This window comes from Salvelinus namaycush, chromosome 26, assembly GCF_016432855.1.
Source record: "Salvelinus namaycush isolate Seneca chromosome 26, SaNama_1.0, whole genome shotgun sequence".
NCBI lineage: Eukaryota > Metazoa > Chordata > Actinopteri > Salmoniformes > Salmonidae > Salvelinus > Salvelinus namaycush.
Window position 1 is genome coordinate 16,916,880 of NC_052332.1, and position 15,105 is coordinate 16,931,984.

Consider the following 15,105-nt stretch of genomic DNA (forward strand, 5'->3'; position numbering starts at 1 on the left):
GACGAACACAGATAAAGGCATGTGTTAGAATACATTCATCCTATTTAAAAAATATGTATACTTACAAATTTAGCCTAGGCTATAAGCGTCATGCATCAGAGAACTGAACAAATAAACCCTTGAATGGGATTATATGGGCAGATCTGAGAACAATGGTCAACAAAAGCATATAAGAAAATAGGAGTGCATGTGCATAGTAGGCAACAATAGTAAATTGTAGCCTACAGAAAAGATCCATGCAATGTGTGAATGAGCTGCGTCTGACCCTTCATTTCGCATCGTCAACATTATTTGGAGCATTAAGTGTGGGCCACGGCCGCATAACTTTACAATGAGTGAATAACCATGACAAGATAGCACAACACAATTGTTTAGGCCATCATTTCCATGACGATAGGCCTGCAATGTAAATTGAAGGCCAGATATCGTACATATCTGTATTTACGCGTGAATACAAAATCACACCACATGGAAGATTCTCCATTGCGCGCAGGGAGGTTGACATACTGAGCTTGGTCGTTGAAGAATCTGGCAGTCTACTGTATATAGGGAACACAAAATAACTGAATAATCCTCAAATCTAGTATTAAACAGACGTTCTTCTTATGTGGACAACGCAGACATTTCTGTTTTACGGCTTCATCATGGTGGGAATCCTCCACCGTGCGTGACCACATATGTGACGACTGACCGCTATGACTCATCATCACAAACAGCATTTCTATTCACGTGTCAAAATATTACACATCACCAAAGTAGAAAGTAGGCATACCTCCAAAAAGACAACGTTTATAAATAAATGAACGACATTTAGGATAAATGAACTCATCAGCTTTAGGCCTAGGGGGAAAAAAGTCCGTGCCAAATTTGGTATCAAAATATCGGTTTATCTTGTCTGACGTTTGTGCCTGGTGCGTCTATGAAATTTTGCTCCTCAGTGTGTGAAATGTTAACCTATAGATAGATATACCACATACACCACCATGACAAACTGGACTGCGCTATATAGCAAATAATAACCCGTTGGCTCACACTGAAGATCATGGGAACCGGTTCTTTGCAATGATAACATGCTAATCCAGCAAACTCATGATAAAGAATTGCCAAATTCTTGGCACCCGGGGGCCACACAAGAGCTCCTCAATATATGCACTGAACTCTACGCACCAAAGGCATTCCTTTTTCGATAATTTGGAGGAGGAAAATAAAGTAGCAAATCTGAGTGAGTGAGATAGGCTGACCTAGCAAAACAGCTAAGGATTGTATGCTTCGAAAGATAAATAAATTGTCAAAGGCTACATTTGGGTAAATCGTTGTATAGGTCTAATTGCTACTACTAATCAAATATTTTAGTCTTCCACAAACAAATAATACTCTAAATACGGAAGACCTTCGGGGAAGTGAGACTCAAGCCTTGAACGAAACATACATCATAAATAAATTAGCATACCTGAGGATATATAACGTTAGGCTAGTCTGCTCAATGCATTATTCTGTAAAATGTATATGGATATAACGCAGGTAACAGCGGGAGTAATGCATTTAGGAAAAATAACATTTAGGGTTAAAGAGAGACTGTCCTAATAATAGAAGAATTGCGCAAATAGCCTATCACACAAAGCGGTGGACTTTTTTGTTGTTGTCAAAGACAATATTCCCATTTAAATTCTTATACAGAAGTGCATGTGCGTGAGACAAAACAAAGAATCATTATTACCAACTCCCTAAGTGAGACGTAGCTTTTGAATTGTATATATGGCTACATAACTTTTAAGGGTGATGCAGCTCACTGGATTGTGTCAACATTACACCCGACTGGTCACTGTAATGGATAGGCCTACTATGTAAACTCTCATAATGCATTGTTTAGCATGGTGGTGATATGGGGCTAATCCTAAAACAAATTGGGTCATTCCAGTTTGGTGTCGAATACACAAGCATGTTCATGATGTTGTTTTTTCACTCCAAAATATTCAACAAAACGTTCACTTCTCCGGAGGACATCTGATGCAACTGGTGGAACCATAATCTACTAGAATAATCATAGTCTTCCTCATCATAATCATCGGTATCATCATCATCGTCGTCATCATCATCATCATCATCGTCATCATCGTCAACAACAGGTAAACATTTGCGTAACGGGACTCAACCCTTAATTTTTCCAAATACGTATGAGGCTCCATTATCAATATGAAGACTGAAATCGTTTTACAGACCAAACGTTTTCGTTGAATGTTAATGGGAAATTATTGTCAATTGCGAAAATATCAAATGATCAGAGATTATAGCCTAATACATAAACCAATTTACTTTCAACATGGATTTGCCTACATTTTGATTCCTGCTATGTAATGAAGTAAAAACGAAAAACAACAACAAAACACCAATCAACTCAGCTGTGTAAAGGGACACCTTCTGTAATTCGTTTCAAAATGACGTTTGGACGTGAACTTTAGAAAGTCAAACTGTTATTAATTAACTTCATATTTTATTGCAATTCATGATATAGACATTGAAACAACATGTACATTTCTCTTGATTGTTCCATATCCATAGCCTAACGCATGAACAACACTTGCGTGAAAATGTCTCACCATTTCACGGCCAAGTCCAGAAACGCAAAAAGGTCGAGTAGTTCAAAACCAAGGATAAAGTGTCAAACCTTTATTAGGTTGCCTTTATAGTTAGGCTCCTCTAAAGCCTAACTACGTTTGTAACAATAATGTTATTAGGCAACTCAGCTAGGCCTTGTGTAGATAGCCCACAATCAATAATTATGAATTGTAATACAGGTACACTGTAAAAAACGTATTATAGTTAGTCCTACTAAGTAATTACATGTAACAGCATCGAGGTATTATAACAAGTAATTGAGCTGTAGCTTATCTTTCTGTAGCTGTAGCTTATCTTTCAATTTAATGTTAAAGCTGTAATCCTTAATTGAAACAATAACAAGTACCCTGCCTGTGTTTCGCAAAAAATCTGAGGGACGGGCCTGGAGAAATTGAACCATTCTCAAATTCAAAGCGTGAGGACTGACCATCCATGACATAAACATTCGAGTTTTAACCATGTTTTGAGGCTATTTGTTAACATTTACTTTGTTTACAAATGTTGAAATATAACAAGCTTATATTCTGGTGCTGATGGGGTACGACAGTTCAACTACGTTAATGAAGCCTTTATTTCTAAGTTATATTCTTCAACAGTCATCGTTAATTTATAAGCCATTCGTCAACAACAGTGATGCAGCAACTAAGGATTCTAACTTTAACAGACAAATATGTAAGGGATTAGGCATATGAGAGAGCCATCTTTATTTTGACCTTAATTTAACTAGGCAAGTCAGTTAAGAACACATTCTTATTTACGGTGATGGCATACCCCGGCCAAACCCGGACGATGCTGGGCCAATTTAACGCGGCCGGATGTGATACAGCCTGGATTCGAACCAGGTACTATAGTGCACTTTAGACCGCTGCGCCACTCGGGAGCCATCTACAACAACAAAAAACAAGAGCACTAAATGTATGCTATTTGCTACTTAGTTCTGAGCATAAATCCTAATTTCGAAATTATGTTTTAATACAGTCGCCTACACTAGGATAATTTTATCATGATGAATTTGTATATGGCTATATTTTTGAATTTGTTTAAATACACTGTAATTCCGGTGTATTCATCGAAGTCTGGGTTTTTACTATTTACATTTAAAATCCCTTTGCAATCCAAGGGTGCACGTGAACAAAGCTGACAAATGAATTAATCGCCAGATGGAGTTGTACACTAGGCCTACGCCACTGTAGGTGTGAAATAGAATTGACATTATGTCAATGTTCAATGGAAAAGTACGACACGTGAATTACTATAACAATACTACTAATAATGAATTTTATTTGTCAGACGCCTTTCAAGACACTCAAGGACATTTTACATTAAAAGTAGGCTAACATAAAATGTAGTGCAGTACATAACATCTTAAAATCAAGTGCATCAATCAATAGTGCAGTATAAAATCAAGTGCATCAATCAATAGTGCAGTATAAAATCAAGTGCATCAATCAATAGTGCAGTATAAAATCAAGTGCATCAATCAATAGTGCAGTATAAAATCAAGCGAAACAGGACCAGGCGAAACAGGACAGATCACATAGGGATACTGGGAATTAAGGCACAGAAGTGTGGGTAGGACAAAGTCAATCAGAGGCTATAGGCCATCAAACGCTTTTGTGCATAACACAATCTCAAAGATTTATGGCTGGATTAAATTCTTATCGCGGAAGTATCGCGAAAGACTGCGTTAAAATGTAAAGGTAATTTCCGATTGAGCTGACACATGCAGCATACATGGAAACATTGCTTTTCAATTCCCATCGCGCTTTCACTTCTGCGATGAGAACACATATTTGTATTCATTAGTGAATAGAGGCACTGCCCCTAATTTGCACTTTCTTTTGCCCAATAATTGTGGTTATATGTTCATAGATATTGCCATAGTCCTACAACTTTTATATAACATGTAATTACTCATAAAACTGATCGGAAAACATTTTAATGTTAACATTAGCATCACATGTTAACATCACATTTTTCAAGGACGTTCCTTATAGAGCTCGCCAGCTTGTAGTCATACAAACCGGAAATTAGTTACCTCTGGTTAGTTCGGATAGAATGGGGTTTTGGATAAACGCCAACAATAAGGTCTGAGGTTACCACAGGTTTAGGAGATCTTCTACCTTTTGTTCTATGAGATAATATCAGTCAGTTAACATGACCTTTATGAATCATGAAGCCTTTATGTGCTTTTTTTTATTGCATAAATGCTTCAAAATTCACAAAAAGCTACATTAGTTCATGAAGATTATTTCATAGAACAAAACGTAAGATATACGATCTCCTACGCCTGTTTACCACAGACCTTACTATCAGCGTTTATCCAAAAACTCCATTCATTTCCCCATAGTGCACTTTAAAACCGGATAAATTCTCAAACATTTTGAGGAAACCGATTACCTAAAAAAAATTAAGTTAAGAAACTGAAATGGTTGAAGTGAGCAGTATTACATTCATATGAGTAATACAACTGCAGTTTTTTGTGTAAGGTATACTTACATTTAACTCCCCCACTAAGCCACACCTCCAATAATTTCCCAGTGTGCCTTGTCTTTTCGATTGAATTGCACAGTTACCACCCATGACTGTATTCGTTAGTGACAGAGATTTGGTTGCTCAATTCGTTCATATTCAGTACCGTGACCTTCACCATGTAAGTACTTGCTGCTGTAATAGCCTACAATCTTCTGGGAAGGCTTTCCACTAGATGCTGGAACATTACTGCAGGGTCTTGCTTCCATTCAGCCACAAGAGCATTAGTGAGGTTGGGCGATTAGGCATGGCTCGCATTCCAAACGGTGTTTGATGGGATTCAGGTCGGGGCTCTGTGCGGTCCAGTCAAGTTCTTCCACACCAATCTCGACAAATCATTTCTGTATTTACCTCACTTTGTGCAGGGGGGGAGGGGGTCATTGTCATACTGAAACAGGAAAGGGCCTTCCCCAAACTGTTGCCACAAAGTTGGAAGCACAGAATCGTCTAGAATGTCATTGTATGATGTAGTGTTCCCTTCACTGGAACTAAGCGGCCTAGCCTGAACCATGAAAAATAGCCCCAGACCATTATTCATCCACCAAACTTTACAGTTGGCACTATGCATTTGGGCAGGTGGCGTTCTCAGGGCATCCACCAAACCCATATTCGTCTGTCAGACTGCCAGATGGTGAAGCGAGATTCATCACTCCAGAGAACGCGTTTCCACTGCTTTAGAGTCCAATGGTGGTGAGCTTTACACCACTCCAGCAGACGCTTGGCATTGCGCATGGTGAATTTAGGCTTGTGTGCGTGCGGCTGCTCGGCCTTGGAAACCCATTTCATAAAGCTCCCGAAGAACAGTTCTTGTGCTGACGTTGCTTCCAGAAGCAGTTTGGAACTCGTTAGGGAGTGTTGCAACCGAGGACAGACTATGCGCTTCAGCACTCAGCGGTCCCATTTTGTGAGCTTGTGTGGCCTACCACTTCACTGCTGAGCCGTTGTTGCTCCAAGAAGTTTCCACTTCACAATAACAGCACTTACACTGCCCTGCATCTCTAGCAGGGCAGAAATTTGACAAGCTTACTTGTTGGAAAGGTGGCATCCTATGCCGGTGACACGTTGAAAGTCATTGAGCTCTTCAGTAAGGCCATTCTACTGCCAATAACTATGGAGATTGCATGGCTGTGTGCTTGATTTTATACACCTATCAGCAACGGAGGTGACTGAAATAGCCGAATCCACTAATTTGAAGGGATGTCAACATACTTTTGTATATATAGTGTATATCATAAGGCCTTAAACAGTGGCTTGAAACTCATAGTTTACAGGCCACATCAGGCCTGCAAGTAGTGTTGAAAAATTCCACAAACTTTCCCAATTCTCCCAACCTCTCCTGCAAAACCTGGGAAATGTACCAGATTTTTGCAACCCAAACTGTAAATCACATTATGGTGGATTGCAAAGTGATGCCTAGCCAGTGTTTGTCACGCCTGCTCCCGCTCCCTTTCTCGGGCCTTCGAGGCGACAACATCATTAAGCACACCTGTCACCATCGTTACGCGCATCAGCACTTCATCAGACCCACCTGGACTATTTTACCTTATTGATTGCCTCCCCTATATCTGTCACTTCCTCAGTTTCATCCTCTTGTCTGCATTGATGTAGTTTTGTTCCACTTGTCCAGAAACTGTCCTTGTTTTGTTTCTTGTTCGTTATTTATTAAGTCAATAGGGGGGCGCTATTTTCACTTTGGAAAAAATCGTGCCCAAATTAAACTGCGTCATACTCAATTCTAGATCATACAATATGCATATTATTATTACTATTGGATGGAAAACACTCTCAAGTTTCTAAAACTGTTTGAATTATATCTGTGAGTAAAACAGAACTCATTTTGCAGCAAACTTCCATATAGGAAGTGAAAAATCTGAAAACGAGGCTCTGTTCCAGGGCCTGCCTATTCAACTGGCTTATATTTATCGATATGCATGCACTTCATACGCCTTCCACTAGATGTCAACAGGCAGTGGAAGGTGGAATGGGGTGTCTAGCTTGATCTGAGGTCGAACAAGAGCTTTTGGAGTGGCAGGTCAGGAATTTCCTTTCTCTACCTAGGCGCGCGAAGCACCTCCATATTGTCTTCTGATAAGCGTTCGGTATACACGGCTAATATCTCCGGCTCTGATTTTATTTGATACGTGTGATAATAACATCGTAAAGTATGTTTTTTCAACCGAGTTTTATCAGATTATTCAACGTTTATTGGGACTTTTGGAGTTTTCCGTTCTTTGCGTCGAGAGAAACTGGGAACGTCATCAACATTGGCTAGCATTGTGGCGCGAATTCAACAGGAGAAAAGGACATTCTAAAACCAAACAACGATTTATTCTGGCGCCATGACTGTGGTTCCTTGAGAGCTATCATGGTATCGGCTTAAGGGGGAATATACACAGCTGTGCCAATGACTGAAGAGAATTCTCTCAGGAGGTAATGCAATCGGCATTTGATTGTGAGGTATTCTAGGTCAGGTGAACAAAAGGACTTGAGTTCTTGTACTGAGAATCCAGCTGGCTGTATGGACAGGGACAGTATATCCGGAGAAAGCCATGATTCCGTGAAACAGAGTATGTTACAGTCCCCGATGTCTCTCTGGAAGGAGAACCTCGCCTTGAGCTCGTCTACTTTATTGTCCAGAGACTGAACATTATCAAGTAATATACTCGGAAGCAGTGGATGGTATGCACTCCAAATACCTCTTCTCCACTGACGGCATCTTGGAGCAGTCTCTGAGATAAGTAGAATTGCCTTGGGGGTACAAACAAAGGGTCCAATTCAGGAAAGTCTTATTTTTGGTCGAAATGCTGGTGAGTTACCACCGCTCTAATATTCAAAAGTTATTTCCGGCTGTATCTAATAGTGCAAAGGACGTTCTGAGCTAATAATGTGAGAATGAACAAAACAAGAAAATACTGCAAAGTTGCTTAGGAGCCATGAACAGGGTGACCATGTCTATTGGCCACTAGTGGGTGCATGGTAAGGTTGTTTCTGCTTCATTGACATATTTTGAGTCATGCCTAATTTTTTGCATCCGTTAGTGAGAATGCTGTACCAAATTAACTGGTATGTGGTAGCAGTGCACCATTAATGTAAAATGCATAGGGGACAGATGTAGTGCAAATGGACCGCTGACCATATTGGTCTTTCACAGTCAAGCCAACCCTGTACTGTCCAAGTAAGCTAATAGTAGGCCTACTACTGAAACAGATAAATGAGACTGTCAACTGAGTTTGCAAAACAAATGGCCACTGGATTGATGCAAGTAGTCATGATATCGTTCTTCTAGGTGGGAAAAGGCTACTTTATAGAGAGTTAACATTTAATTGTTGAAGGCTTTTGGGAAAGCCTTTCCATCTACCAAAGGAAGGTTAGGCCTATCATTAGCATCACTATATTTTTCCTGTTCCTTAATTGTTTGACACCTGGACGTTTTACTTCATATTATGAGGCATGTCTTACCTTGCTTCAAAGTAGCCCATAGCCAAAATCCCACCATAGAAACATGGAAGCAATTATTCTATAAAGACTCATATGCGTTCTCCTGTTCTATTGGTTTTCATTCAACTTTCTTTCATTGTCTAGCAGCCAAAGGCATTATCCTAGTCACATTAGCAACCCATGATGGTTGCAGCATCTTTAGATCTCCCCCTTTCTAAACGTCTATGAAAAGCCAACTGACATTTACTCCTGAGGTGCTGACTTGTTGCACCCTCGACAACTACTGTGATTATTATTATTTGACCATGCTGGTAATTTATGAACATTTGAACATCTTGGCCATGCTCTGTTATAATCTCCACCCGGCACAGCCAGAAGAGGACTGGCCACCCCTCATAGCCTGGTTCCTCTCTAGGTTTCTTCCTAGGTTTTGGCCTTTCTAGGGAGTTTTTCCTAGCCACCGTGCTGCTACACCTGCATTGCTTGCTGTTAGGGGTTTTAGGCTGGGTTTCTGTACAGCACTTTGATATATCAGCTGATGTAAGAAGGGCTATATACGTAAATACATTTGATTTGATATTTCCATCTCTGTCCATGAAACTGCTTGCATGTGCGGTGTGCATTTTAGAAAGGTGTTTTCCTGCAAATTGCATTTTGGAACATCCGTGTGTAGGCTTACCATGTGCACATTGCTGCGCCTAGAAAGTAAAGAAAAATAGTTTGTCAACATTTTAAACTAAATATTTTGATCTGTTCCATCCGCCTTATTAATTGATACAGCATATACCTCCACTACACTACTTTGATACACATCATGGGGATTAAGAAGTGAGAATACACAATGCCTGCAATACACCACTGGCTCCGGTGTTATGATACTGATGATTTGTCCGCCACAGTTGGTTTATTTGCATTTCTACTATTGTGACTAGATGGAGTAAGCCTTCAGCTCCATAAATTGGTTGTGTCGGGGACAACAGTTGTTGACAACTGTAGCATTGTAGCTAAGCCTAAACCTCAATCCTTTTCCTAACCTTAACTTCATTCTCCTAACCTGTTGTGTTAATTCACCCAACCTGTCACGTTAATTATCCAAACCTGCTATGTAAACAAACCATCTGTGGCAACAAATCATCAGTAACACCACATCCCTAATTTTGAAGTCACTCAAAATACTTCTAGAGTGGCAGTTTCAGACAGGGCCTTCAGAAAGTATTCACCCCACTTGATTCTTTTGACATTTTGCTGTGTTACCTCCTGAATTTACAATTGATTAAATTGAGATTAGTTTTATCACTGGCTTACAAACACTTGGGGCTCCCGAATGCCACAGTATCTCAATGCTTGAGGCGTCACTACAGACAACCTGGTTCGAATCCAGGCTGTATCACAACTGCCTGTGATTGGCAGTCACTGGCTTACAAACACTTGGGGCTCCCGAATGGCACAGCATCTCAATGCTTGAGGCGTCACTACAGACAACCTGGTTCGAATCCAGGCTGTATCACAACTGCCTGTGATTGGCAGTCCCATAGCACGGTGCACATTTGGCCCAGTGTCGTCCGTGTTCGGCCGGTGTAGGCTGTCATTGTAAATAAGAATTTGTTCTTAACTAGTTAAATAAAAATAAATAATAATGTCAAAGTGGAATTATGTTCACCATGAGGACAGTGGTGACTTTAAAACAGTTACATAGTTTAATGGCTGTGATAGGAGAAAACTGAGGATGGATCAACAACATTGTAGTTGCTCCACAATTCTAACCTAATTGACAGAGTGAAAAGAAGGAAGTCTGTACATAATATAAATATTTCAAAACATGCATCCTGGCACAAAAGTAATACTGCAAAAAATGTGGCAAAGCAATTGACTTTTTGTTCTGAATACAGTGTTATGTTTGTGGCAAATCCAGTACAACACATTACTGAGAACCACTCTCCATATTTTTAAGAATAGTGGTGGCTGCATCATCAAATCAAATAAAATACAATTTTATCGGTTACATACACATATTTAGCAGATGTGTCACGCCCTGACCTTAGAGAGCCTTGTTATTCTCTATTTTGGTTAGGTCAGGGTGTGACTAGGGTGGGTACTCTAGTTTTTATATATCTATGTTGACCTGGTATGGTTCCCAATCGGAGGCAGCTGTTTATCGTTGTCTCTGATTGGGGATCATATTTAGGCAGCCATTTCTCCATTGTGCTTTGTGGGATCTTGTCTATGTATAGTTGCCTGCGAGCACTACATTGCGAGCACTACATTAGTGTCACGTTTCGTTTTGCGCTTGATTGTTTTCTGGGAGTTTCATTTAAATAAACATGTGGAACTCTATGCACGCTGCGCCTTGGTCCATTCATTAGAACGATCGCGACAAGATGTTACTGCGGGTGTAGCGAAATGCTTGTGTTCCTAGCTCCAACAGTGCAGTAGTATCTAACAATTCACAACAAGACATACATCTAAAAGTAAAATAATGGAATTAAGAAATATATACATATTAGGACAAGCGGCATCGGAGTGGCATTGACTAAATACAGTAGAATAGAATACAGTATATACATATGAGATGAGTAAAGCAGTACGTAAACATTATTAAAGTGACTAGTGTTCCCTTATTAAAGTGGCCAGTGTTTTCATGTCTATGTATATAGGGCAGCAGACTCTAAGGTGCAGGGTTGAGTAGCCGGGTGGTACCCGGCTAGTGATTGCTATTTAACAGTCGGATGGCCTTGAGATAGAAGCTGTTTTTCAATCTTTCGGTCCCTGCTTTGATGCACCTGTACTAACCTCGTCTTCTGGATGATAGCGGGGTGAACAGGCCATGACTCGGGTGGTTGATGTCCTTGACTATCTTTTGTGTCCTGGAGGGAAGGCATTGTGCCCCCGGTGATGCGTTGGGCAGACCGTACCACCCTCTGGAGAGCCCTGTGGTTGTGGGTGGTGCAGTTGCCGTAACAGGCGGTGATACAGCTCATCAGGATGCTCTCAATTGTGCATCTGTAAAAGTTTTGAGCGTCTTAGGGGCCAAGCCAAATTTCTTCAGCCTCCTGAAGTTGAAGAGATGCGATTGTATCTTCTACACCATACTATCTGTGTGGGTGGACCATTTCAGATTGTCAGTGATGTGTATGCCGAGGAACTTTATGGAACTCTATGATCCTTAACTAGCCTCTCAAAGCATGTCATGATGACAGAAGTGAGTGCTACAGTTATCTTTGCTTTGGGCACAGGAACTATGGTGGACATCTTGAAACAAGTGGGGACAGCAGACTGGGATAGGGAGAGATTGAATATGTCTGTAAACACTCCAGCCAGCTGGTCTGCGCAAGTTCTGAGGAAGCGGCTAGGTATGCCGTCTGGGCCGGCAGCCTTGCGAGGGTTAACACGCTTAAATGTCTTACTCACATCGGCCACGGAGAACGAGAGCCCACAGTCCTTGGGAGTGGGCCGCGTCAGTGGCACTGTATTATCCTCAAAGCGGGCGAAAAAGGTGTTTAGCTTGTCTGGGAGCAAGACTTTGGTGTCCGCAACATGGCTGGTTTTCCCTTTGTAATCCATTATTGTCTGTAGACCCTGCCACATACGTCTTGTGTTTGAGCCATTCAAATGTGACTCCACTTTGTCTCTGTACTGACGTTTTGCCTGTTTGATTGCCTTACGGTGGGAATAACTACACTACTGACATTCAACCATATTCCAGTCACCTTGCCAGGGTTAAATGCGGTGGTTCGTGGTTTCAGTTTTGCGCAAATTCTGCCATCTATCTATTCTGCCATCTATTTTTGGTTTGGGTAGGTTTTAATAATCACCTCTGGAACAACATCCTCTACACTTCCTGATGAACTCAGTCACTGTGTCCGTGTAAGTGTCAATGTTATTCTCAGAGGCTACCCGGAACATATCCCAGTCCGCGTGATTAAAACAATCTCGAAGCATGGATACCGATTGGTCAGACCAGCGTTGAATAGACCTTTGCATGGGTACTTCCTGTTTGAGTTTCTGCTTATAGGGATTATAGGAAGGGAGGAGCAAAATGGAGTCATGATCTGATTTGCCAAAGGGAGGGCGGGGGAGGGCCTTGTAGGCATCTCGAAAAGGCGAGTAGCAGTGATCCCTAAATGAGTGTTTTCTATTAACGAGTACTACGGTCAATGTGTTGATAGATCTTCAGTCACATTGTCCTCAAATTTGCTTTGTTAAAATCCCCTCCTACAATAAATGCAGCCTCAGGATATGTGGTTTCCAGTTTGCATAAAGCCCAGTTTAGTTCCTTGAAGGCTACATTGTAGTTTCAGTATAGTTCATGTTGTAGGTATGCTTGTAATCGTTAAGGACTGGGGAGTTTTGGGGATAAAAAATAAACGGAATGGAGCTAAGCTCAGGCGAAATCCTAGAGAAAACCTGGTTCAGTCTGCTTTCCATCAGACACTGGGAGATTAACTAACCTTTCAGCAGGACATTAACTTAAAACACAAGAACAACTCTACACTGGAGTTGCTTACCAAGAAGACAGCGAAAGATCCTGCATGCCCGAGTTACAGTTTTGACTTAAATCTGCTTGAAAATCTATGGCAAGACCTGAAAATGGTTGTTTAGCTAGGATCAACAACCAGTTTGACAGAGCTTGAATAATTTTGAAAAGAGTAACGGGCAAATATTGTACAATCCAATTTTTCAAAGCTCTTAGAGACTTACCCAGTAAGACTCACAGCTGTAATCGCTGCCAAATGTGATTCTAACATGTAGTGACTCAGGGGTGTGAATACTTACGTAAATGAGATATTTCTGTGTTTCATTTTCAACAGATTTGCCAACATTTCAACAATTCTTCACGTTGTCATTATGGGGTATTGTGTGTAGATGGATAAGATTTAAAAAAATTATCATTTGAATTCAGTCCGTAACACAACAGAATGTGGAATAAGTCAAGGGCTATGAAGGGACTGTACATAGTGAGTCTTTCTGGGTACTGTACATAGTGATCAATATAGCAGCGGAAATAAATTCAGGGTGAGTTGTCAGGCAAGATTGGATTTTGCCACATCCTTTTGTTCTGTTTTGCCCTGTAGTCACTGGAAGCCTTTGTTAAGGCCTCTAAATGTGCAAGTGATAAAAAACACCAAATATTAATTGATATGCTGCAATGTGTAAACACATTACCTAGCAGCCAAGCTGCTCGCACCAATCACATTACGGTAAAATACTGTGAAATACAAACCCCATCTCCCCTCTATTAATGTCATTCGCTCATTCATGAATTAATACATTTTTTACAATTACAGTACCGTTGACTTTTTTTTACTGTATATTACAGTCCATTCTCTGCTATTTTACTGTGTGTCATCATGACAAAGTACTTGCTTTAATGCTGTGTTTAGATTACAGTAGTGCAATATGAAATACAGTAAGTTGCAGTCAAATTCACAGCAACCCCTTTACAGTTTAATGCAGGTATATTTACCATGTTATTGCCTGCAGAAGAGCTGAAAACGCAACTTAATCAAAGCATTATGTCTAGGTATTTTATGAATGTTGTATTAGCAATGTTATATAAATTCCCTTTTCAAGGTTCTTTCTAATGCATGGATGATTTCTAACGCACTGGCTATGGGATTGGACATTATGGTAAAGGAATAGGGTCATCTACTGGTGGATGGAGTTAATAAAATAACTGTAAAACTGTCAAGAAAGGAAACAAGTCAAGTGTAAAATGTGATAGGTCAGAAAGCACTTTGAGGTACCGGTACTGCATAGCAACAGATTGCATTTCAATGTGCATGTATTAACAACATTATTACTCTAATCTTATTCGCTCCAAACTCCAGATAATCATGTATAGCACAGTCAGAACAAAAAAGGTTGTTACATGTGTAATTACACTGTAACAAGTATTGTAGTTAATTGTAATACCTCATAGTTACACTGTAATAACAACATGTAACTAACTGGTGGTAATTGGTGGCTTGTTAGCGTGCTTGTTACAAATGGGAAAGTTTCCACAAAAATTCACCAATTTAGGGTTTTGTTTCTTCTCAGCTGCATCCAAATCAGTAACAACTGTCACAAGGTTGTAATCTCTCGTGGACAGATGCACTGGGTGTCCAAGATTAGAAAGGTTGGAGGCTCAATAGGCTTTAATTACCTACTTGTGAATGCGCAGAACACCAATCTCAATGTCAACAGTGAAGAGGCGACTCCGGGATGCTGGCTTTCTAGGCAGAGTTGCAAAGAAAAAGCCATATCTCAGACTGGCCAATACAAAGAAAAGATTAAGATGGGCAAAATAACACAGACACTAGACAGAGGAACTCTACCTAGAAGGCCAGCATCCCGGAGTCGCCTCTTCGCTGTTGACGTTGAGACTGGTGTTTTGCGGGTACTATTTAATGAAGCTGCCAGTTGAGGACTTGTGAGGCGTCTGTTTCTCAAACTAGACACTCTAATGTACTTGTCCTCTTGCTCAGTTGTGCACCGGGGCCTCCCACTCCTCTTTCTTTTCTGGTTAGAGACAGTTTG